Source organism: Fukomys damarensis, unplaced genomic scaffold (genome assembly GCF_012274545.1).
Source record: "Fukomys damarensis isolate Sample0158 unplaced genomic scaffold, DMR_v1.0_HiC HiC_scaffold_1, whole genome shotgun sequence".
Lineage (NCBI taxonomy): Eukaryota > Metazoa > Chordata > Mammalia > Rodentia > Bathyergidae > Fukomys > Fukomys damarensis.
Genome location: NW_022900913.1, coordinates 14,185,618 through 14,207,016, shown reverse-complemented (window position 1 = coordinate 14,207,016; position 21,399 = coordinate 14,185,618). Strand labels below are relative to the sequence as shown.

The 21,399-nt window shown below is 35.7% G+C and overlaps 1 long non-coding RNA gene across 1 annotated transcript in view; it reads right to left on the bottom strand.

Moving 5' to 3' along the window:
* Positions 1-734: 734 nt before the first annotated feature.
* Positions 735-21,399, bottom strand: part of LOC104852012 — a 54,923-nt gene continuing 34,258 nt past the window's right edge. The window contains exons 2-4 of the long non-coding RNA XR_004517561.1: positions 13,932-14,012; positions 3,960-4,046; positions 735-944 (exon numbers count right to left, since the gene is read on the bottom strand). This is a non-coding gene — a long non-coding RNA (uncharacterized LOC104852012). The remainder of the gene's footprint in view (positions 945-3,959; positions 4,047-13,931; positions 14,013-21,399) is intronic.

Genomic DNA, 21,399 nt, shown 5'->3' with positions numbered 1-21,399 from the left:
GCTAAACACTAAAATTGGATAAACGAAACATTTCACTATTAAATGGAAATGAAATATTAAGGATTGAATCCAAGTATGTCTAGAGGCACAAGAGAACTGCTTAGTACATGCTCTAACGTGTTTGCTATCTGTTAACAATGTGTGTATATAACCTCCTCAACTATTTCTTTTATCAATCATCTCTTTCTTTTATCAGCCGCCAAGGGGGAAAATAGTATTAATTGCCCACTGAATCCGCCTATTCTGCTGGGAGTGGAAAGTTATTTCAGTTCTACCTACCGAGGTGATGCCATACAATACAGGGCTGATAAAAATTTCTCTCAGTGAGAAGAAGTTCAGCTGACATAATCACACACATATTTGCAATATATCATATATAAGTGCTCACTATTTATTTATTTATTTATTTATTTATTTCACTAGTTTTAATTAATTCACAAGCAATATCAAAAATGATGGCAAGCTGCCTATAATCTTACATAGAAAAAGAAACATTGATGGCAGGTCCAGGGAGGTATTGGTTAGTCTTCCCCTAATAGGCACAAAGTCTGATATTACATGTGTACCACCACCAAGGCTTTCGATAATCACAACGACAAATTAAACCATTCCGTAGTTTCCTACTCATTTTCCCCTAGGCAATATCAGCGACTGTTCAAGAAGTACAGGAGAATCGTGTTAATGGGATGGAGAATATTTGTGGATGTGGCTACCAGTACTGGTGGATGCTAAAGGTGTCAAAAGAAGAGGCAGCAGCACGGTGTGATGCCCAGTGTGTCACCATTCTGGTTTCAGCAGAACTGCCTGATACAGGTGGGACTTGCTCTCCATACGCACTCAGTAGACAGCCCAGCACACACTGCCACGGCACCCTTTCAGCACCAGAAGCGGTAGTTTGTCGATGACTCAGGGAGCATCAGAGATTTGCACACTTTGTCACGTCCCTGCAAGCAGAGGAGGACTGCAGTGAGTTTGCCACTACGGAATTCACTGTTCTCATCCACCATCCGACACCCAGGAACAAGCATCTTGATGGAATGCATGAGTGGTAGTCTAAACCTCAACCAACTTTGTAGTTGAAAGATAAAATTGAATATAAAATATAGAAAACCTACCTACAATACATAGCAGTGCCCGCCAGAAACCGATTTATTATCAACAGGCAGTCAGATCAGTATCTGGAGGAATCTGTCCAGGAGGCAAACAATAGCCCCTGTAGGACTAGATTAAAAAAATGATAAGGCCTTGATTGATAATTGGAATGTTTTCCAGTTTCTTATTTTTCTGCTTCCAGGTCAGGACTATTCATATTTACACTGCTACCTACTTCTATATCTGTATCCATCAAAGTCATCCTTAATCAAAAATGAGGCTTCCAGCTTTGAGAAGGTTATTTACTTGTGGACATGGACTATGCTTCTTCTGCATGCCCCAATTTTCTCTCTCTTGGGTGGAATAATGAGAGCCAGATGGGACAATGCCAAAGCACCTGACCTATCGTAGGACAGACACCCTGCTTCTAGTCAATCCCAAGTACAAATTCCCGTGCCAACAGACTGGCACAGGGCTGCAAGGGAAGCTTTGCTTTTGCTCCAATGTAAAGATTTTCTGCACCTTGGAGCCTTTGCCAAATGTTACTGACAGTGCCTGGCTTCTTTCACAGTAAGCTCCAAATAAATGCTTCCAGTTGTTCTGCTCGGTCTGTATTTATTCCCATAGTAAAAACCTTCTCCAGTTGGGGACCTACGTAGCAAGGTGACTCCTTTAAAACAACTGCAGAAATATAGTCCTGTCTCTCATGGTCAGAACGAATGCCTGATTCCCTGCAAGCTGAAATTTCTTCCTGACTGTTTTGGATTCTCTTGGATGCCCAACCCAGAAGCGGAGACATTTATGAGTCTACTAGATAAAGTGGAAAAGAAAAAAGAAGAAAAAAAAAAAGCCTTCGATGATGTTGGAGTCATTAACAGTCCCTACGTGACTACTTTCAAGCAAGTAGAGTAGAGATTGAAAGTATAAAAGATAGCAATGTTTACTAACTTTGTCTTTAGGTTTTATCTTTTATTAAAAACAAAGCCCTAGTATTGCACAGCAGCATTTTTGCACGTGTATATTTTCTTTCTCCTCTGATTTTATATGAAGAACGACAATGCCGACTATGAGCAAATGAATGTCATTTCATAAGTAGAAATTACTTGGTGAATTCTATGCATTCTTTGAAGACAAACTTTTCTATAAAATTAAGAGTTAGAGTGCATAACATAAGTAAGGTACCGTAGGGAAGAACGGGAAACGTCAGAGATCTCACCGAGCATTTCCATACCGCCACTTAGTATCTTATCATCAGCATCATTGTTAATACAAAAATAAAATTTTTGATGCTCAGCATGGTTTTAAATTACTCACAATAAATATTAATGCTGATTCCATGGACTCCTTTTTCAGGGTGACAAGAGCGTTAGAAGAGATGTTGTCCTGTATAACCGAATGGTGTTATTGGTGAGGAAATCTGGGTGGTTGATAGAAAAAGGACAGCCATTCTTCTTATTCCCCTCCCCATTTGAGTAACAAGGAGAGAGCAAACATCCCAGTGTACACAAATTATAGGGTAAGAAGCTAGAGTTCTTACAGTTGGCAATACAAATAAATGAATTCAGGGAAATTTAGACTGGTGTCTTCAGCCATTACACTTCTACCCAGAGATGCAAGGCTAGGTTCCTTGTACACTTCATCCCCACATTCACACAATGTTCTCCTTAGGATGCTAACAAAGCAGAGGGAGGACAGGAGGAGCTGCCCTGTCTCACTTGTGTGCAGGTTGCAGTAACAAGGTAAATGCAAAGCTCTGAATTTACAAACTGGGAGGAAACTTCACTCAGACTGTGCCTTTAAATGGCTTCCTCTCTGTGAGGCCCTTTAGGTCTGGTAATAAAGGACAGTAGCTCTTTCCCTCGATGCACTCTCTCCTCATAAACTAACCTTTCCTATTTTCATTACTCTCACCCTTCCTTTTGCACTTAGAGTTACACATGAGAAACTTCCATTGTATTAATCCACTGTACTGCTTCTCAATGCCTTGCGGTTTCCTTATGCACATGGATATACATATATATTTTAGGATAGTCCCTTATAAATACACTCTTCTTATAATATTTTAAGTAAGCCATCTCCTTCCTCATTGTGTTTGAGTGGGATGCGGAGGGTTTGGAAGGAGGAAAGTACAGGAAAATAGGAAGAGGAAGTGGGCGGAAGGAAAGGACTCTTGTTACTCCTCCTAAAAATCACTATTCCCATTGGATTCGGACCCAGCATTATGATTTCTTACAAGCTTAGTTAAGTTTCCGTCTCCAACCAATCACCCTGAGCCATCAGGAGGTAAAATATAGATTTGGAGAGACTTCAACATTTACACCCTGACAGAAGACTTGGCAGTGCTTCTGGCCCCTCGGCTATGGTCTGATTATCCGAGGAGGCGCAGTAACATTGACTCAGTTAGGCAATAGGGTGATACAAATTTAAGACCTTGACCTTTGCTTTTTATTTTGAGAGTCCTTGTGTTTCATGCACTGCAGTCTACAGTATTATGGCAAGAATTTATTTCATATATCCATTCCACCTTATATGTTTAACTTATTTTCATGCAATATGCATTATGTTATTCAGAGCATATTATTCATTGGTGAAGTATGTTCACCAGTGAATTACTAAACAAGATTTTATTACATCAAGTCATGTTTCTAAAGTGCAAAAATATTTATTTTAGAAATAATTGTTAGCACAACATTGGAAGACTTTGTATCAAATAGTTGATTAACACATGCCATTTGGAGAATTTTTTTCAGGTTTCTAAAATGTAATATATTTTTATGACCCTGCTAACTATTGAAATTAAACAATCAAATTCTTTCATAAACATTTAAAATTTTAAAGCAAAATAATAACCAGGAAATAAAACTCACCACACTCCACCATCTGCTTGCATTTCTATTTAATGTGCCAAATCATAATTTCCAGAGAGAAATAGTTCTTCAAGCTTCACAATTAAACTTTAAAACATGAACACATTATTTATAAATTACTAATACTGACTGAGATGTTATTAGTTAGTTAAAACTAATAATTGCTTGAATCCTAATTGTGAAATAAAAAGTACGTCACAAACGGGTGTAAGAAAGTGTTGTATAATCTTCACAGGTACATATAAGGAGTCTTTTTAATGTCAATCCTGTGTCAATTTATCAACTGGTCGTATTGTCCTTCATAAGCATTAAATAATAATTTCCTGTAATTACTCCATGAACTGTAATAATGTACTTCCCTGGTAGCAGTACAAGGAGCTCTACTGTGACTGCTAAGCAAGATTATTACTTGATAGACTAAGGAACCCCTAGCAGATTAGCAAGCACACTTCTATGTGTGTCTGGGTGGGCCATGAGAACATGGGCCATACCTGGTTCCTAGCCCTTGCCTCTCCAGGACTCTTCACCTCACTCTGCTTCCTGGATGGCTGGAGTTGAGGAGCTTTCCCTCTCTATGCCCTTTTACCACGTTGTTTCTACATTGGACCCTGCCAGTCACTGACCTAAAATTCTGAAACTTTGAGTCAAACTAACCCTCTCTTCCTTTAAGGTGAAAATGTTGGGTATTTTTTCCCAGCAACAGGAAAGATGACTAATACAAGGACTAATTAAATGTTCATCTATTTGTAAAAGATACAGAAATATCCACAGCAAATATATGAAATGCATTGGGCCGAATAAGACAAATAATAGAAAAATATGAGAAAATGAAAAAATGGAAATGAAGTGTTTGTAAAGGGGGAGGGGAGGAGGGGGTGAAGGGAGGGCAGGGACAAGGGGGAAAAAATGAGAACCAAGACCTGTCATGTAAAGGTACAAGATCCCATTGATGAATGTAACTGTACTGTATACCTAAAATGTACCAATAAACTCAATGAGGAAAAAAAAAAACAATAGGTGCATGGATATCACCCTCATCTCACTGAGTTTTAAATGGAATTTCTTGAGAATAGTTATTTTGTGCTTTGCCTTTAAATTTATATATCATGAAGTGTCTCTGCTGGGCTGCATTTTTTTTTTCCAGCTTGGATATCCTAATTATGGATTACCTTCACAAAAATTGAACTGTGTCCAGGGTGGAAGTAATCTTTAAGGGTAGAGGTCAGTGACTGTTGGAGTCAGCTAGCATAGTCTAGATCAGAATTCAGTTCCATTCCAGGAAACATTTATTATAACTACAGCTAAATATGGCATTGCTTCAGCTTGGCAAAAAATGATAGAATGCCACCTGTAAATATTAATAGTTTCATCTTACAAATACATTTCCCTAGATACATTTAGATTTATCAAAAAGATTTCTAGAATTGTTACTCCATGGCAGGAAGCATATATTTAATGTAGTTTCTGAGTTGAAGTATTATAAAAGCATTTTCACACCTCTAAACATTTTACGAGATCTTTCAAGACACCGTAGATCACTTCAAGTTTCTGTAAAGTATTTCCCTTGCTTCTGTGTAAGGCTCTGAATTTATGAATGCTTTCTCTTGTGTACCTTTTTGCTGATGAGCTTATGGCAGAAATTTCATTTATGTTTATTTTTTGTCACTCTCTATTAGAGAAAAGAAAAATTAGGGTCCTGGTGTCCACAAATTCAAGAAAATTTAACACACAGCCAGAGTTTATGCTGTTCCTGTAGTTGTAAATATCAAAACAAGCCTTTGTAGATTATTTTCCTATACACTTTGTATGAGCTTTTTTATTTCAGAGAATCATGTATCAATTTCTCCATTAGGTTTTTATTATATCCATATATATTTACTTTTTTCCATTAATCCATATAACTCCTGGGACCTAGATATAGGGATATATATGTAGATATATGTGATAATAAATAATATATTTATCACATTTCACAGTGAAAAACCAAAAATAGTTCAGGACAACAAATATGTATTAATATTCTATAAATAAACCACATATAATTTACATTAGTCTATATTTTATAGGACATCATAAACCAAAATTATTTTCTGTTAATTGCTAATTTTGAAAGTTAATTGAGATTATTTTATATTTTTATTCTAAATGTATTTCACATTTGAAATGGCTGTACCTTTTCCTTACTTATTATATATGTTCTTGTTAGCCATAGAGCCATTCTATTTTGCTTTTCGTTCATTTGTTTCTTTTGGTTGTTTGGCTTATTGTTTTATTAAATAAAGTTGTTTTTATACTAATGCATTTGAGAAAATATAAAAATTTCTTGATTTTTCTTGTGTCCTTTGAAATTTCATATCTCTAAGGCATTTTCTTTACAGTTATTTTCCATATTTTTAGATATAGAATACTTCAAATTCATGCAGTTTCTAAGTAGATCATAATTTTAGGAAAACAAATTATTATTCTTAATAGTTTGATTCTAAATTAGTCTTTTTTCCCAATTTACTGTATATAATACATAATACAAATTATATAATAGTATATAATAAATCAGGTAGAAATAAATTATATAAATAATGATCATATATCTCACATTTGATTTATTTATTCATCATTTTATGCATATGTAGGTCATTTCTGTAGCTTAGTTATTATGAATTGTGTTGCTATAAATATGAATGTGCATGTGTTACTATAATAAGATATTTTCAACTTTTTTAGCAAGAAACCCAGGAAATACAGCTGGGTAACATAAAACTTGAAATAATAAGAGAACAAAAAATGGTTAATCCATAAGTGTCTAGATGACTCTGAAAGACAAACCTAAAGACAAAGATCTAAAAACTGAATTTGCCTACATTAGTGCAAAAAAAAAAAAATCCAAACCTAGAAAATGAAATGTATATCCAGGCACAGAAGCTTGTAGAATTCCAGATAGACATGACCAGAAAAGAAATTCTCCATAATCAAAATCATAAAATTTCATAATAAAGAGAAAATATGAAAAAGCTATTTGAGAAAAAAAGACAGTTTTTTTTTTTTCTGTATCAAGGATCAAACTCAGGACTTTGCACTTGTCAGGCAGGCATGAGCACTACTGAGCTACATCCCTGGCCCAAGAATTTAAATTATAAAGGAAAACCTACCAGAGTAACAGCAGATTTCTCAATACAAACATTAAAGGCCAGGAGGGAATGGAGTGAAGTTTTATATCCCATTAAAGAAAACAAATGCAAATGAATATTACTATGACTATCAAAAGTATCCTTCACATTTGCTGGAAAAATAAAGATCTTCCAAGAAAAAGAAAAATATATAGAAATTCTTGACCACTGTCTTGGGTACTTTTCCCTCATTGCTGAGACAAAGTGCTGGATCCTGACAGTTGAAGGAAGAAAAGTTTATATAGCTCACAGTCTGTAGAAGTTCCAGTCCATAATCGGATGGCTCCAAGACATTGTGACATCACAGGCAGGTATCACAGAGGAGAATCAGTTAATGGTGGGCAGAAGCGAGTAAAGCATCGAAGGATGATCACAGCTCTTTCTATCCCTCATATTTATGGACTGGAACTTCTACATATATTTCTTGCTTTGCCTATTTGATTTGGTCTGTTGGGCCTCATGGTGTTATGACCTTCATTGTGTTTTTCTAGGATATTCTTTGGAATTCCTTGTAGTGCTGCTTTGGTGTTCATGAAGTTTCTCAGATGTTCTTTGTCATGGAAGTATCTTATTTCCCCATCCATTTTGAAAGAGACTTTTGCAGGATACATGAGTCTAGGTTGGAGGTTGTTTTCTTTTAGGACTTGAAATACCTCATCCAGGCTCTCCTTGACCTGAGGGTTTGTGTTGAAAAGTCTTCTGTGATTCTGATGGGCTTTCCTTTGAATTTGATTTGTTTCATTTCTCTAAGTTCTTGTGGTATTTTGTTCCTCTGCAGGGTTTCTGGGATCTTGATTATTATATGTCTAGATGTAGATTTTTTAGTTTTAATCATGGCTAGTTGGAGTCCTATATTCCTCACTTATCTGTATGTCAAATTCTTCCCCTCTTTTGGGGAGGTTTCTGTCATCAATTCTGTGTACAGCTTTTTAAAGTCATTTCTGTTTTTTCCTGCTACTTCATGCAGTCTTATCAGTCTTATGTTATTCTTCTTTGCATCATCTAGGAATTGTTGGATTGATTTCTCATGGTCCTTTACTGATTTTAAGAGACCTCTCTTTTCACAGTCACCAACTGCAATCCTATCTTCTATGTCTGAAATTATATCTTCACTTTCATATATCCTGCTGCAAAAACTTTCAAGAGTGTTTTTAATCTCTTGAATATCTGTTTGAATCTGTTTCATTGATTCCATTTCTTTCCTATGTTGGGCATTCACAATTTCCATTTCTTTGTTATGCTGAGCCTTCAAGGCTTCTATCATAGCCCTGAGCTCATCTATTTTTCTGTCAGTTTCTGTTCTAGAGTATCTAATCATGTCTTTCCTTGTGTTCACCATCTTTGTAGTTACCTGGTAAATTATTTCTGTTTGAATTTTTCTAGTACCTGATTGATCTGTTTTGTTACTTCCTGTACTATGAGTTCAGGGTGTCCTAGTGGTTCACTGTCAGACTTTTCAACCTCATTTGCTGTACTGTTTGGCATTGGTGAATTGAAAATCTGTCTTTGTGTCTTGCTTAAGTGTTTCCTCATTTTTATTTTTGTTGTTGGTTTAAACTTCCTGGGTTATTACTTTAATCTTTCCGATATAGTTGTGCTTAACTTTTAAGTCTATAATAACTCATAAACATTTTCATTTTCATAATATCAGAAAAGACAACTCATTAAATCAATCACAACCCTTTAGCCCAATTGATTCAAGCAGCAACACAATAGGATCAAGCACAACTTACAAATTGACCATTTGTGGTAGTCATTAATCTATCACCAATAAACCATGTGCATTAAATCAAAATTAAGAAGCAGCCCAAAACATGTTTACAGTGAATAAACTCTTCAATATAGCATCTTTACTATTTAGGATGGGGGCTTAGGTAGAGTTAGGATGAGATGAGTAGGTAGGTAAAAGAATTGGAGAAGGTTTCAAATGAAGCTAGAGGACACAGGACGACAACACAAACTTTAGGAAACTGTTGAAGTTTAAAGGGGAAGACAGAGTGTAAGAATAAGGACAAGAATATAACAACTTAAGAGTAATAGGTGCACACTTTCTTTGAAACTATTGACCCTTGAGTGAAGTAAAATGAAAGAAGAAAAGAAAGTAAAGAAAGAAGAAAAAACAATAAAAGAAGAAACCCAAGTTAGGGCAGGAACAAGAACAGCAGGGGAGTTGAGTAATACTATTGGGGAGCAAGAGACTGAGTTGGAAAAACAAGACAGAAAAAAGAATTTGCCGAGTGGAATGAGGAAAAGAAAGAAGAAAACGAATTTGAAAGGCCTCTTTTAGACTCTATCTCCGCTGTCACAACAGGTAATGTGTGTAGAACTAAGTCCTTTAGTCTCAGCTAGCCAACGGCTGACCCCTGAGATTCAGGCTGAATTTGGGCTTCAAGGCCCAAATTGAGCTCTCTGAAATCCTGCAAGGTTGAACTCTGCATGGTTCTACTACAGGTTCCCTCTGCCCTTTCTCTGATGATATTTAAAGTTCTGCTGAAAGGCAGTGATCTCTCCAACTTACCAACAATGGAGATCTAATGGGCCTTTATTGCAATTGTTCACTTCTGTTCTATCTTCTGGAGCTCAGAAAAATGATCTTTATGAGCGTCTGTGCCTTGGTTTTCTTGAGGCAAGCCACAGTGAGGACATGATCTCTGCATGGCTATCCCAGAACTCCACCTTCCGCCTTCCTGTAAAGTCACTTTCTAATTCAACAAAAACTGTTCAAGATTACACACACTTTATTTTAGCTGTCTCTCATTTTGTACTGCAAGTTTCAATTAAGAGTGTGAGTCCCATACCTAAATGTACCAGTATTTTGTGCCAAAATTACATAAATTACAAATAAAATCCTGGCTCTGCTAGGTCAGGAGAAAATAAAAGAAAACAGAAGTAAATTATTCTGAACAATAAAGAAAAATGAAGATTTTAGCAATATATTCTGTAGCTATTTAGAATTTCCTCTCACAAGAAAATGCACTTTTTTAATATTCATGGTAACTCAACACTGTTTTGGGGCATTAGTTTTACACATTCTTCATTTACATGCATTTCCATACTCAATGATTTGAGATAGTAAAAGAAGTTATTCTTTTTGTGTTATAACCTATATGATAGTTGATCATTTCTGAAGCTGGGGTTCACTTCAACCTGCATATTACCTTATTTGCTAATGAACTTCCTACCATTTCTTCATTTTATATAGTATCTTTATTCACTTTAATTTGCTTTTCTTTTATTCACTTATAATTATTTTGTTACAGTTATATATATATATATATATATATATATATGGGAGGATATATATGTGTGTGTGTGTGTGTGTGTTTGTGTGTGTGTGTATGAATAACCATTTTATATAGACACAAAAGAAAGTGATCAAAGATTCTGACTTATCTGATTTTGGAATATGCATGAAACATATCTTTTTAATTTTCTGTCAGCAAAATTAAAACCAAATTGACCTATTAATATCAGTTATTTTCAGTTCATTGTATTTAGAATTCATAATTTATTATATTTTAGAAGTATGGAGTGGGTCCATATCCAGCCTATATCCCTCAGTAGATAATACCTTCAACTACAAGTTAGTCTATCTCTCAAAAACCTTATTTGTGAAAAAAGGAAATGTTACTACCTCTCTTGTAGAGTTTGGTGACAGTGAATTTTGATATTGCATATAACATGAGATTAGGGCCTACAAATATTTATTATATTGGGTAGGATTTTACTCTATTTTCTCTGCAACCCTTCTTAAGAGTAACATGTCACAGAACATGCCTGAATGTATCCCTAAGTAGTCCAGTAGGTTGAAGAGAGTTTGTCAAAAGTAAGTAAGTCTAACAAGAAAGGAATCATATTCTGTGGGGTTCTACAAAAAATGAGCTCATCAGTACTTTCACTAAGTTCAATGTTTCCACAATTTTTAAGAAAAGCAATGAATACTGAAAGCGATGCCACTGCCAGGCCTCAGATATTCCTTTATCACCAGCCAAACTCTGGAATCCTGTCTCGATTAGAGCCCCTCCCATACAGATTCCTGTTCAAAAAATAATATCCAGCAGTGTTCTCTTAATGGTGCCAGGTACTTCTGTATCAGATCTTTGCTCTGTGTGTTACATGTAAATTGCTTTCATTAAAATACATTATCTAGTTTTAAAAGAAGTAGAAATCTCAATAAAGAATCAAGTACAACTTTTAGTTATAATATCTAATTACTTCAAAAAACTTACTTTTGTCTCCCATTTCCAACTCTTTAGGTGGATACAAAGGTTAGAAAAAGAAGAGAGGAAAAGAGAAGGAAGGAAGGAAAAGAAAGGTATGTACTTCTAAAGGAGCAAAACAATAAGAGGAGTATGTAATTTTGGGGTATTTATTATACAAAACAAGCGCCAGCATTCATCATGGAACAAATAGAGAATCAGTGAAAAGTTAACTGATTTTTACTTAGATAATTGCTACCTCATGTTAAACATAATGTTTTTATGCCAACTTCAAAATATTACTGATAACCATCGAGTTATCAGGAAAATAAGAATACGGTGACAGTTTAATTTTTTTGTTCTTTCTGTGTTCTAGATATTAGCCTTCTGTCAGAGATATCACCTGGCAAAAATGTATTTTTGTTGTAGTCCACGAGCCTGCTCACAGAATAAGTTTCGGGAGCTCAGAGTAGGAGGGTAAGGCGTGGAATCACCAAGCCGACTCCAGGGAAGTTTCTGGAACTCTTCCACTTTAGTCAGTAAATGCACACGCTTATTTAGGACAACCATGGGGAGGAGCATGGGTCGAGCATTTAACATTTGGCGATATCTTGTTGGAGGCACTGTGGAGTGATTTTTCTTGGGTGAGGGGAAGGAGTCAGTACTAGGGGCGGAGGTGTAGCCTGTTGGACCCAGCATCTACACACTTAGGCGAGTTAGCTCAGCCTTAGCAAGATCTCCGAGTTAGCTCAGGAGACAGGAGTGCTGCGCACCTGGCCCACCCAGGCTTAACCGATCCCACATTTTCTCTTTTTGTAGGTTGCCTCTTCACTCTGCTGATTATTTTCTTGGCTGTGCAGAAGCTTTTTAAAGTGATACAATCCCATTTGTTGATTCTTGATGTTATTTCTTGTATAATTGAAGTTCAATTCATTAACTGCTTGCCTACACCTATGACACCAAGAGTTTAACCTGTCTTATCTTGAAGCTGGTTAAGCATTTCTGTCTTAATATTTGGAAATGTCAACCATTTTAATTTTAATTTAAAACATGGGAAGATACATACGTCTAACTTTAAATTTCTTTATGTGGATAGCCTGTTTCCCCAGCTCCATTTGGTAAAAAATATGATTTCCTCCAATACATTTTTTGGCCCCTGTGTCAAAGATCAAGTGATCGAATGTGTCTGAGGTTGTTTCTACATCCTCTGTTCTAGTCCATTAGGCCCTCCAAAATGAAAGACCCAAGCAAAAACATGGGTAACTGAAATGACCACACACTTCTCAGAAGAAGTACAGATTGACAATAAATACAAGAAAAAATGTTCAACACTGGTCTCTAAGGAAATGCAAATTAAGACAACACAGATCACATCTCTCTCCAAAAAGAAAGGAAATTATCAAGAAATCAATAACAAAAGCTGGCAAGGCTGGTTGGGTAAAGGGATCTTTCTACATTGTTAAGGTAATGTAATATAGTACAACTTCTTTAGAAACAGTGTGGATTTCCCTCAAAATAAATAGAATTTCCACTTTATCCAGCTATTCTCCTTCTAGTTATCTTTGGAAAACAGTTAAAGATGTCATATCACAGTGATACACTCATGTTCATATTTACAGCAGCACAAATCATGACAGCTGAATCTTAAAAGTGGCCTATATGAATGGATACATAAAATGTACTCTCACACAATGGAATCTGCATAAAGAAGGGTAAACTTTAAGAAAATGGAAGCACCTTGAATCTGTAATGTTAAGTGAAATTAGACACACAAGCTTAAAAATCATGTGGTTTCTCAGGTGTGAGATATCCAAGCCGTAAACAAACAAAAGATCAAAATAAAAGACAATGGGAAATAGGGAGAGATCTTTGGCAAACTGGATAGATACAAAAAGCGGGAGAGACGGAGATAAGGGTTGGGGACATAAAAAGTAATAAGATTTGTCATGTGCCTATACTGAAAGCATGTAATGAATGCATTCATGATGTAATTTAATGTGTACTAATAAAAAATATTACTTAGGTAGCTCACTAGGGAAAATTGTGCATTGCAAATGAAAGGCTCTGAATTCAATCCCTAGAATTTCATTCTCCAAAACGATTACATAAGTATGAATAAGTTTTCTTTCTGTGAAGTAGCTCTTGAAAATGTCACCAAGGTCTATCAGCATTCCAAATCAATGAATGCATTACTATTTGCATAAGTCATGTCTTGTAATTATGTCTAAATAATTGGACACTCTTCACTTTTTCAAGTGACATTGACCTTTAATGTGAAGACATTAATATAGCCCTCAGCACTGCCTAGCAATGATCTGCTGGTCTCTTCTTGTCCTTGACTAATGACTCATCTCACTGTAACTAGAACGCAAATTACGCATGCTCAGTTTCTACTTTTCTTCCTCGTTTGTGTGTGTGTTTATTTACATCATTTTTTGTTTTGGTTTTTGGTTTTGTGGTTTTTTTTGTGTGTTTTTTTTTTGCCATTGGTTAGGCTTCCCAGTTTTCTCCTCTGAGAAGAGCAAGAAAACCAGCAAGCCTTGGGTCCTAAGAAGAAAGGATCATTGGGATTCACCCCCTTTCCTCATTTCCTTGAGGAGAGTCCTTACCCAGTGTACCTTAGGATCACGTGCCACGTCCTCACCATGGTTGTTGTCATCACATGGAGGAATGAGAACCAAATAAGAGTTCTAGAATAGAGAGGAAGGGATTCAGAGGTTTTATTCTCTGGCCAGTGCCACCTGACACCTTCTGAAGAACATCGAGGCTGGTGGCAGCGTAGCAAGCACAGAGCCTGGGTGGGGGAGGAAGAGTCATGGCCAGAGCTCAGTCTGGACAAAACCAGAGGAATCTGCCTATAGGATGGTCGGTCCATCAGTCAGACAGTCAAGTCAGTCAGCCTATGGGTCCACACTCAGGAATGCAGAAACAAATGAGAAAGGAAATGAATGTAAATATTAAGATTCCTGGCTGGGAATTTAGCTCAGTGGTTCTGCCACTTGCCTTGCAAGTGAAATGGTCCCTAGTTCAATCCCCAGGACCCCACCCCACCAAAAAAAACCCGGAGACCCATCATAGGCAGGCTGGCAGAGAAGCTCACACTGTCACCCAAGGACAAACACAGGACAAACAAGAGGAGGGAGAAACAATAGCAACCACAACCACCACCACCACCACCACAACTGTCTATGTGACTTTCCAGAACAGCGCAAGTGGTGTTTGGCAGACACAACGTGCACTTGACCATTGCTTTTACCCTCTTTTTCTGTTTACTTGTTCCACGCTCACTCTGCAGAACCAGTTTCTCCCACACTTCACTTTTTCTTTTCAACGAATAAAACAAACAAAACACAAAACAAAAACCCCAAGCAAGGGAAATAACTTCACCCATCTGGACCAGAGAGCAGAGGTGGCTGAAAGTGAGGGTGGGTGGAAAGATTTGCAGAAAGAAGCCTGAGGCTGAGGCTCGGTAGGGTTATCTCTACTGGTGGGGGGCACAAAGCTCAGGTAAAGTAAGTTATCAGCCAAAGCAAAGAAGCAAACAAAAATTCAGGAGGAGGGGTTGGTAGGACACAACCCTAGGACCTCCTGACTGCAGAGCCCACGCTGACACACAGAATCAGTAGGTTTATTGCACTTTTCAGATTCTGGCTTAAAATTCTAACATTTGGGCAGAGCTGTTATCTCAGCACTGAAGAGGCTAAGGCTGGAAGTTCCCCAGGAGCTCAGGGCCCCGCTGGACTAATGCACAAAGAGACCCTGTTTTAGAAACACACACACACACACACACACACACACACAACACACACATTTATGCAATGTTTAAAAATTTATTTTTAGAGGCCAGGGATTTAGCTCAGTGGTTTTCCTGCATGCCTTGCAAGTGCAAAAACCTAAGTTTGACCCCCAGTACCAAAAAATAAAATAAAATAAAAGATTATTTTTCTTTGTTAGTTTCTAAGTAGCATAAGGACCAAGTTAATGCACCATTTCTTCCTCTCATTAAGCATTATGAGAAATCAGGCCCACTCCAATCATGAAAATTATCTAAGAAATAATTTCTGTGATAGTTGGATATGTAACCTCAAACTTGTTCTTTTGATCTTTTAAGTTGGAAGCATTTGCAGTTATTTTATGATTTTATAAGCTGTCACATGTGTCTTTGCTTTTATCTTGTGTTACTATAATCTTTTTTCTTGTTGCAATTAAAATTTTACCTCTTTTGTCACAGCATTCTGTTGTTTTAGAGCAAAACATAAATTTTCTATTTGATTTTAGAGTCCTTTTCATTGTTGTTTAGCACAGCAAAGATACCACATAACCAGTCTTTGGAATTTTACCTTACTAAAGTAACATCGGTTTGCACCTAAGATTCATCTCAATTTCACAGTAATTTCAAAATTTCTGTTTCACTGTGCAGTTTAGCTTATTTATTTGGTTTTATAAGTTTTCTGATCATTTTTCATTTTTAATTTTTATTGTCCCCTGTTAAATTTATTGGAACATTTCCAGCAAACAGTACAGTTACATTTATAATTGGGGATCTTGTACCTTTACATGGTATGTCTTGGTTCATATTTTTTCCTCATACCCCTGGCCCTCTTTCACCCCCTTCATTTTAAATAGATTTATATTCTTAATGTTATTATTCTTTTACATGTTCTCTCCTGTCTCTTTCATTTAATTTTCATTTGGAGTGGTACAGGCTGCTCAGAAATGAATACTGAATAAAAGAATATACAATGGTGCCTCAGTTTATGAACTGAATTTGTCGCACAGTTTTGTGGAAGATGTTCGTGTTTGTGTTTGTGTGGAGAAGATGGTAGTGGTTATTTCTGTCACCTTACGTAGAGATTGAGAACTGAAACAAAATTGTGCCTGATGCTTCTTTTCATAAATGGAGGCATTACTGTATTACTGTCTTAAAAATTAGCAATAGGAGGAGCAAAAATTCTAGAAGAAACAAGTAAATTTAACAGGAAATATATAACTTGAGAAAGTTGAACAGATATTTTCCAAGGGTATTTCTGTGATCTGAATGCTCACATTGCCTCAAAATCCATATGTTCAAATTTTAAACTCTGAAACGGTAGTGCTAGTTAAATTAAGTTTTCTAAGAGGGTGTAAGATAAAAATGATAGAAGTTTAAAATAAAGGAGAAAAAACAAGTTAACCTATATTCTACAATAGTAATTTAAACCAATGTAATTTTATGAAACAAGGACTAGGAAGCTGCAGGCTTAGGAAATAAAACAAAAGTTACACTTTGTTTAATAAAATATGACTTCATTGAAAATAAATGACATCAGAAGTGCATCATCTGTCCATTTTACAAGATTAAAACAAGACCCTTGAATTTGTTAGACTCAACATGTTTTCTTTCAGCCAAAAGTCTGATTAGTTCAACCCCAAGATTAAATTAACTTGATATTTAATATCTTTTGTAAATCTACTCAAGACAGAAAGGTTTATGTAGGAAGCTTAATCTTGGAGCTTTAATGTAAAATATCAATGCCAAAAAGAATGAAAGAGCTATTTCCTCCTATTTCCTCTGGTTAGCATATTTCTCCCTAGAGATAATATTAAAAGAATCATACCACAGCGATATTTGTGCACACATGTTTATAGGGGCACAGTTTGTAATAGCTAAAACTTGGAAACAGCTCATTCCCCCTTCGGGTGGAGACTGAATACAGAAGATGTGGTTTTCTATAAAATGGGATACTACTCAGCCATATAGAATGAGAAATTAGAGTCATTCATAGGAAAATGGATGCATATTGAGGATATACTCATAACTGAAATAAATAAGTCACACGTGTAAATACCGAATAGTTTCTCTGGTGTGAAAAACTATAATAGTACACAAGATCCTAATGGGATAATTAATAATATGAAATAGGAAGTAAAGGGCTAAGGTGTAGGGAAAGTGGGAAGGGTAGGGGAAAGGGAATAAGGGAAAGTAAAAAAAATATGAGAAAATGAAAAAATGGAAATAAAGTGTTTGCAAATGGGGAGGAGAGGAGGGGGTGAAGGGAGGGCAGGGACAAAGGGAAAAAAATGAGAACCAAGACCTGTCACGTGAAGGTACAGGATCCCAATAATGAATGTAACTGTATTGTATATCTAGATTGTACCAATAAACTCAATAAAAAGAAAAAAATTACACTCCACAGATTTGTAGTAAATTGTATTTGGGTAAAATTAAAAGGCTGTCAGATCAAACTAAGGAAACAACTGCCTCTTGTCCTTGAGAGTTCTAGGGATTTTTAGTAAAAAGCAAAAAGTGAACAGTAGAAAAACCATGGCAGTTATGAGATATTTTTAAAGTAGGAAAAGCTTAAACTAAAGACACTAAAACAATGATATATCTTTTAAAATAAAGCTTTTAAACCAACTGAACTGAACAAGAACCGAATTAAATTTCCTCATAAGTTCAACATTGAACCTAACCATTGAATGTGATTCAGTTCTTGTCCGACTCAGTTTGCAAACAAAATAATTGGAAGAATCAAGTTTGTGTGTTGTCTTAATTACACTTTTGTTGTTAGGACAAAATGAAAATACCCAGTACCCACAGGTTAAAAGAGGAAAGATTTATTTTTTCCTCTAAGTTTCCTCTAAGTTTGTAGAGGTTCCAGTCCATAGTCAGTTGGCTCCAAGGCATGGCAGAGGGACATGCAGATGAGAAACAGTCCATGGCATGGCAGGCAGAAAGCAGCAGTAAGCCACATTTTGCCTTTATATTCATTCTAGGATACAAGCCTATTGATTGGTGCAATCCACACCCATGTTGGGACTTCTGTCTTCAGTACATATATTCAGCCACACCTAAAGTACCTAAGCCATTGAGTGCATTAATCCAGCATCACATACCATTAATATAGTATCACACACCCTAGATCCAGCCACAGCCATCCCCAAGACCCCACCTGTCAGGTATAAGGCTTTGGGGGTCATCTAGACACAAGCATGTATATATAATATATAACACACATATACAGTACTTACACATATTTTATCTGTTACATCGTAATGGTATTATGTCACTATTTTACAACTTAGTCATTCATCATTTTATGAAACAAAAAATTAAAGATTTCTTATTGTTTTTATTCATCCTAGTGTATATGAGAACTTGCTGTACTTTTCTCACATCTGAAAGATAAGTGCGAATTTCTCTTTAGTCACATTATAATTCTATTCGCTCTAATTGTACTTAGATAATGAAGGCTTTTTTGAGTAGAAAAAGATTAGTTGGTTAAAATATAGAAACGACTTTGAACCATCTTTATTTTGAAACTCTAATGATTGTATAGTTTTTTTACTAATAAAATCGTTTTTCCTCAGAAAAATATGTTATATAAACAGAAGCCTAAAATTGTATATTAACAGTCAGAATACAATGGCACAAAGACGAAAATAGTAATTACAATGACAACAGTTCTAGTGGTAGGGACTTGGATTCTTAAAAACAAAATAAAGAAGCTACAATAAGGAGCCATTTTTACTGAATATTATAATGTAACATATATCCAGTGATTTTTTGTTCACTTGTTCTTTTTCATTTTTAAAATGCTTGTTATATCAGTAGCTTAAGATAAAGTAGTGTTCTATAACCAAAAGTTGGTTCCACATTTATCACATAAATTCGTACTGTTTTTCATTACTTTCTAATTATCTCATGTGCATTATTCATTCTTCTATAATTAAATTGTAACATTATTGGGAATAGGAACTAAAACAAATATTTCTCTTTTTATTCTCTTTATTTGCCAGCATGAGCAGAAATCCTATAAACAACTTGTTAATTTATCAGACAGTGTCTGTTTATGTATAAACGTTCCAAGATGATAGAGAATACATAATAGAAATATCCTGTATTCTGGTTCTATGATAGTCTGATTCCAATTACCCAGATTAATTTAAAATCTGGAACAAATAATAGGTTTACATCTTAGTGTGAAATCATTCTTGTTTATATTTCCATTTAATCTTAAATACAGTATAAAAATTTTGCTCACCACAAAGTAAATTTAGGTAATGTATAGTAAGAGGTATGGTTTACATAATGTAAGATCTTTTATTTTGTTTTCTCAAAATTTAAGAGATGTGTATTTGTCTGTATCATGTTTTACATTTATCTGTAATAAAACATAGAACACATATTAAGAAGTTATAACTCAAATTCAACATAACACGTTAAAACAGGAGAATGGAAGAATACACCTCTTTCCTATACCCAGAGTTTAATTACCTAGAATTTAACTCTTAGGGCTGGGGATTTAGCTTAGTGGTTCTGCTACCTGCCTTGCAATCATGAGGTCCCCAGTTCAATCCCCAGTACCAAAAAAGTAAATTCATCAAAAACAAGAATTTAACTCTTGAACATTGTTATATATGTTACATTCTTCTAATTTTTTTCTATGAACAACAGAGTAAACAAAATATTAACTGTCATTCCTTAAATAAGTCATATAGGTAGGAAAGTTAAAGTTATAAACAAAATTCAAATCAGAGTTTAATTTTTCCAAGGAAATAAGATGATTCAGTGAATAGGTGCAACATGTTATCTTGATAAAAGCAAGGACTCATTTTTCATAGTCACAGAACAGCCTCCTGCACACTTCCTGTTACTTCCCAGGAAGAAAGGGAATGTTCTTTTGCCTTCAGCTGTTTGTCCTGCAACTGCAAAGTTCGATTGCCAGAAATAGCAAAATTCATCTACGTATTTTTCAGTTTCTTTAGTACATCACTACAACACTTTCAAAGGCATTACGTGAACCATTATTTCTCTACATCCACTGTATGGCTTTTCTACAAATGATATACAAATGACCACAAACTTAGTTTAATCACCTACTTATCATCCCACTACTTATTTATTTATTTATTTATTTATTTATTTATTTATTTAGGTACCAGGGATCAGACGCATCCCACAGTTTTGTATTTAATAACTCCAGCATCAGTGATTCGGGCTTTTCTGAATAAGTCTTCTGTTTTCCTTTTCTGCTGTAACAGGATCCTATGATTTATTTGGAGCTATCTAGATAATACAGGATAATCTCCCAATTTCACCTGATCTGGGAGATGAATTGATCTTTTCATCATCAAGGCGTCTTCACAGTGTGACCTAGAATACATGTGGCTTGGATCTGGAATGAAATGCTAAGGACATGTTCTGGGGTCTTGGCTGACAGCTAATTAGACTTGAGGAAATGACTGGACCATTGAGGCTTTGGCAGCATCAGCAGTCAATACAATGACGGGTGACGAGATTGCATCTTGTCTCTGGTTCTATTTTTTGTTAGGTTCTTTATCTCTCTTTCTGCTTCTTGGTTCCTTGTGCTTAGCAGCTTTCATGTGCATTGAAAGAACTGACTACAGACTCAAAATTCTAAAACCTTGAGCCAAAATTTCTCTCAGGTATTTTGTCATCATGACAGAAAGCTTACCAACACAGGTGTATTGAATGAAATCAGGAATCTTGTGAAACCTTTAAAATTGAGTACACCACACCCATATTGAACCCTTGTTGATGGCATAATGTTCTTACTTTCCCACTTCCTCATTTTGGAAATTTAAGAAATATGCCTCAAATGTTATCTCCTTCATATTGCCCCATTAGGGCATATGGGCCTTGGACTAAATAAACTATTAAGTCACTACAGCATAAAGTCATACCAGGTCATTCTTGGGTATTAAGAAGACCACGCATGTGTTTGAGAGTCACCTACTATTATCTGCATTGATTTCACGATGTTCATTTCTTCTGAATTCTGAGTTTGATGACACCACACTGAAAGCTGCAAATCGATTCAGAAGTGTATTTATGCCAAAAAGCTTGGCAAACAGTACAAGAGTGTTCCTTCCTTTGGAGAGCTGATTCAACGGCACATCACAGAAAATAATACTGTTGTGTAAGACGGCATGATGCTGTGCAGACCGCAACGGAAGCAGCTAACTTCGACACATAAAAAATATAGAGGCCAAGAGTAATTTTTTTTGAAACAACATAATGGAAATCTAAAATGTGAAATATACATGACTTTTACTAATGTGAAACTTTATTTT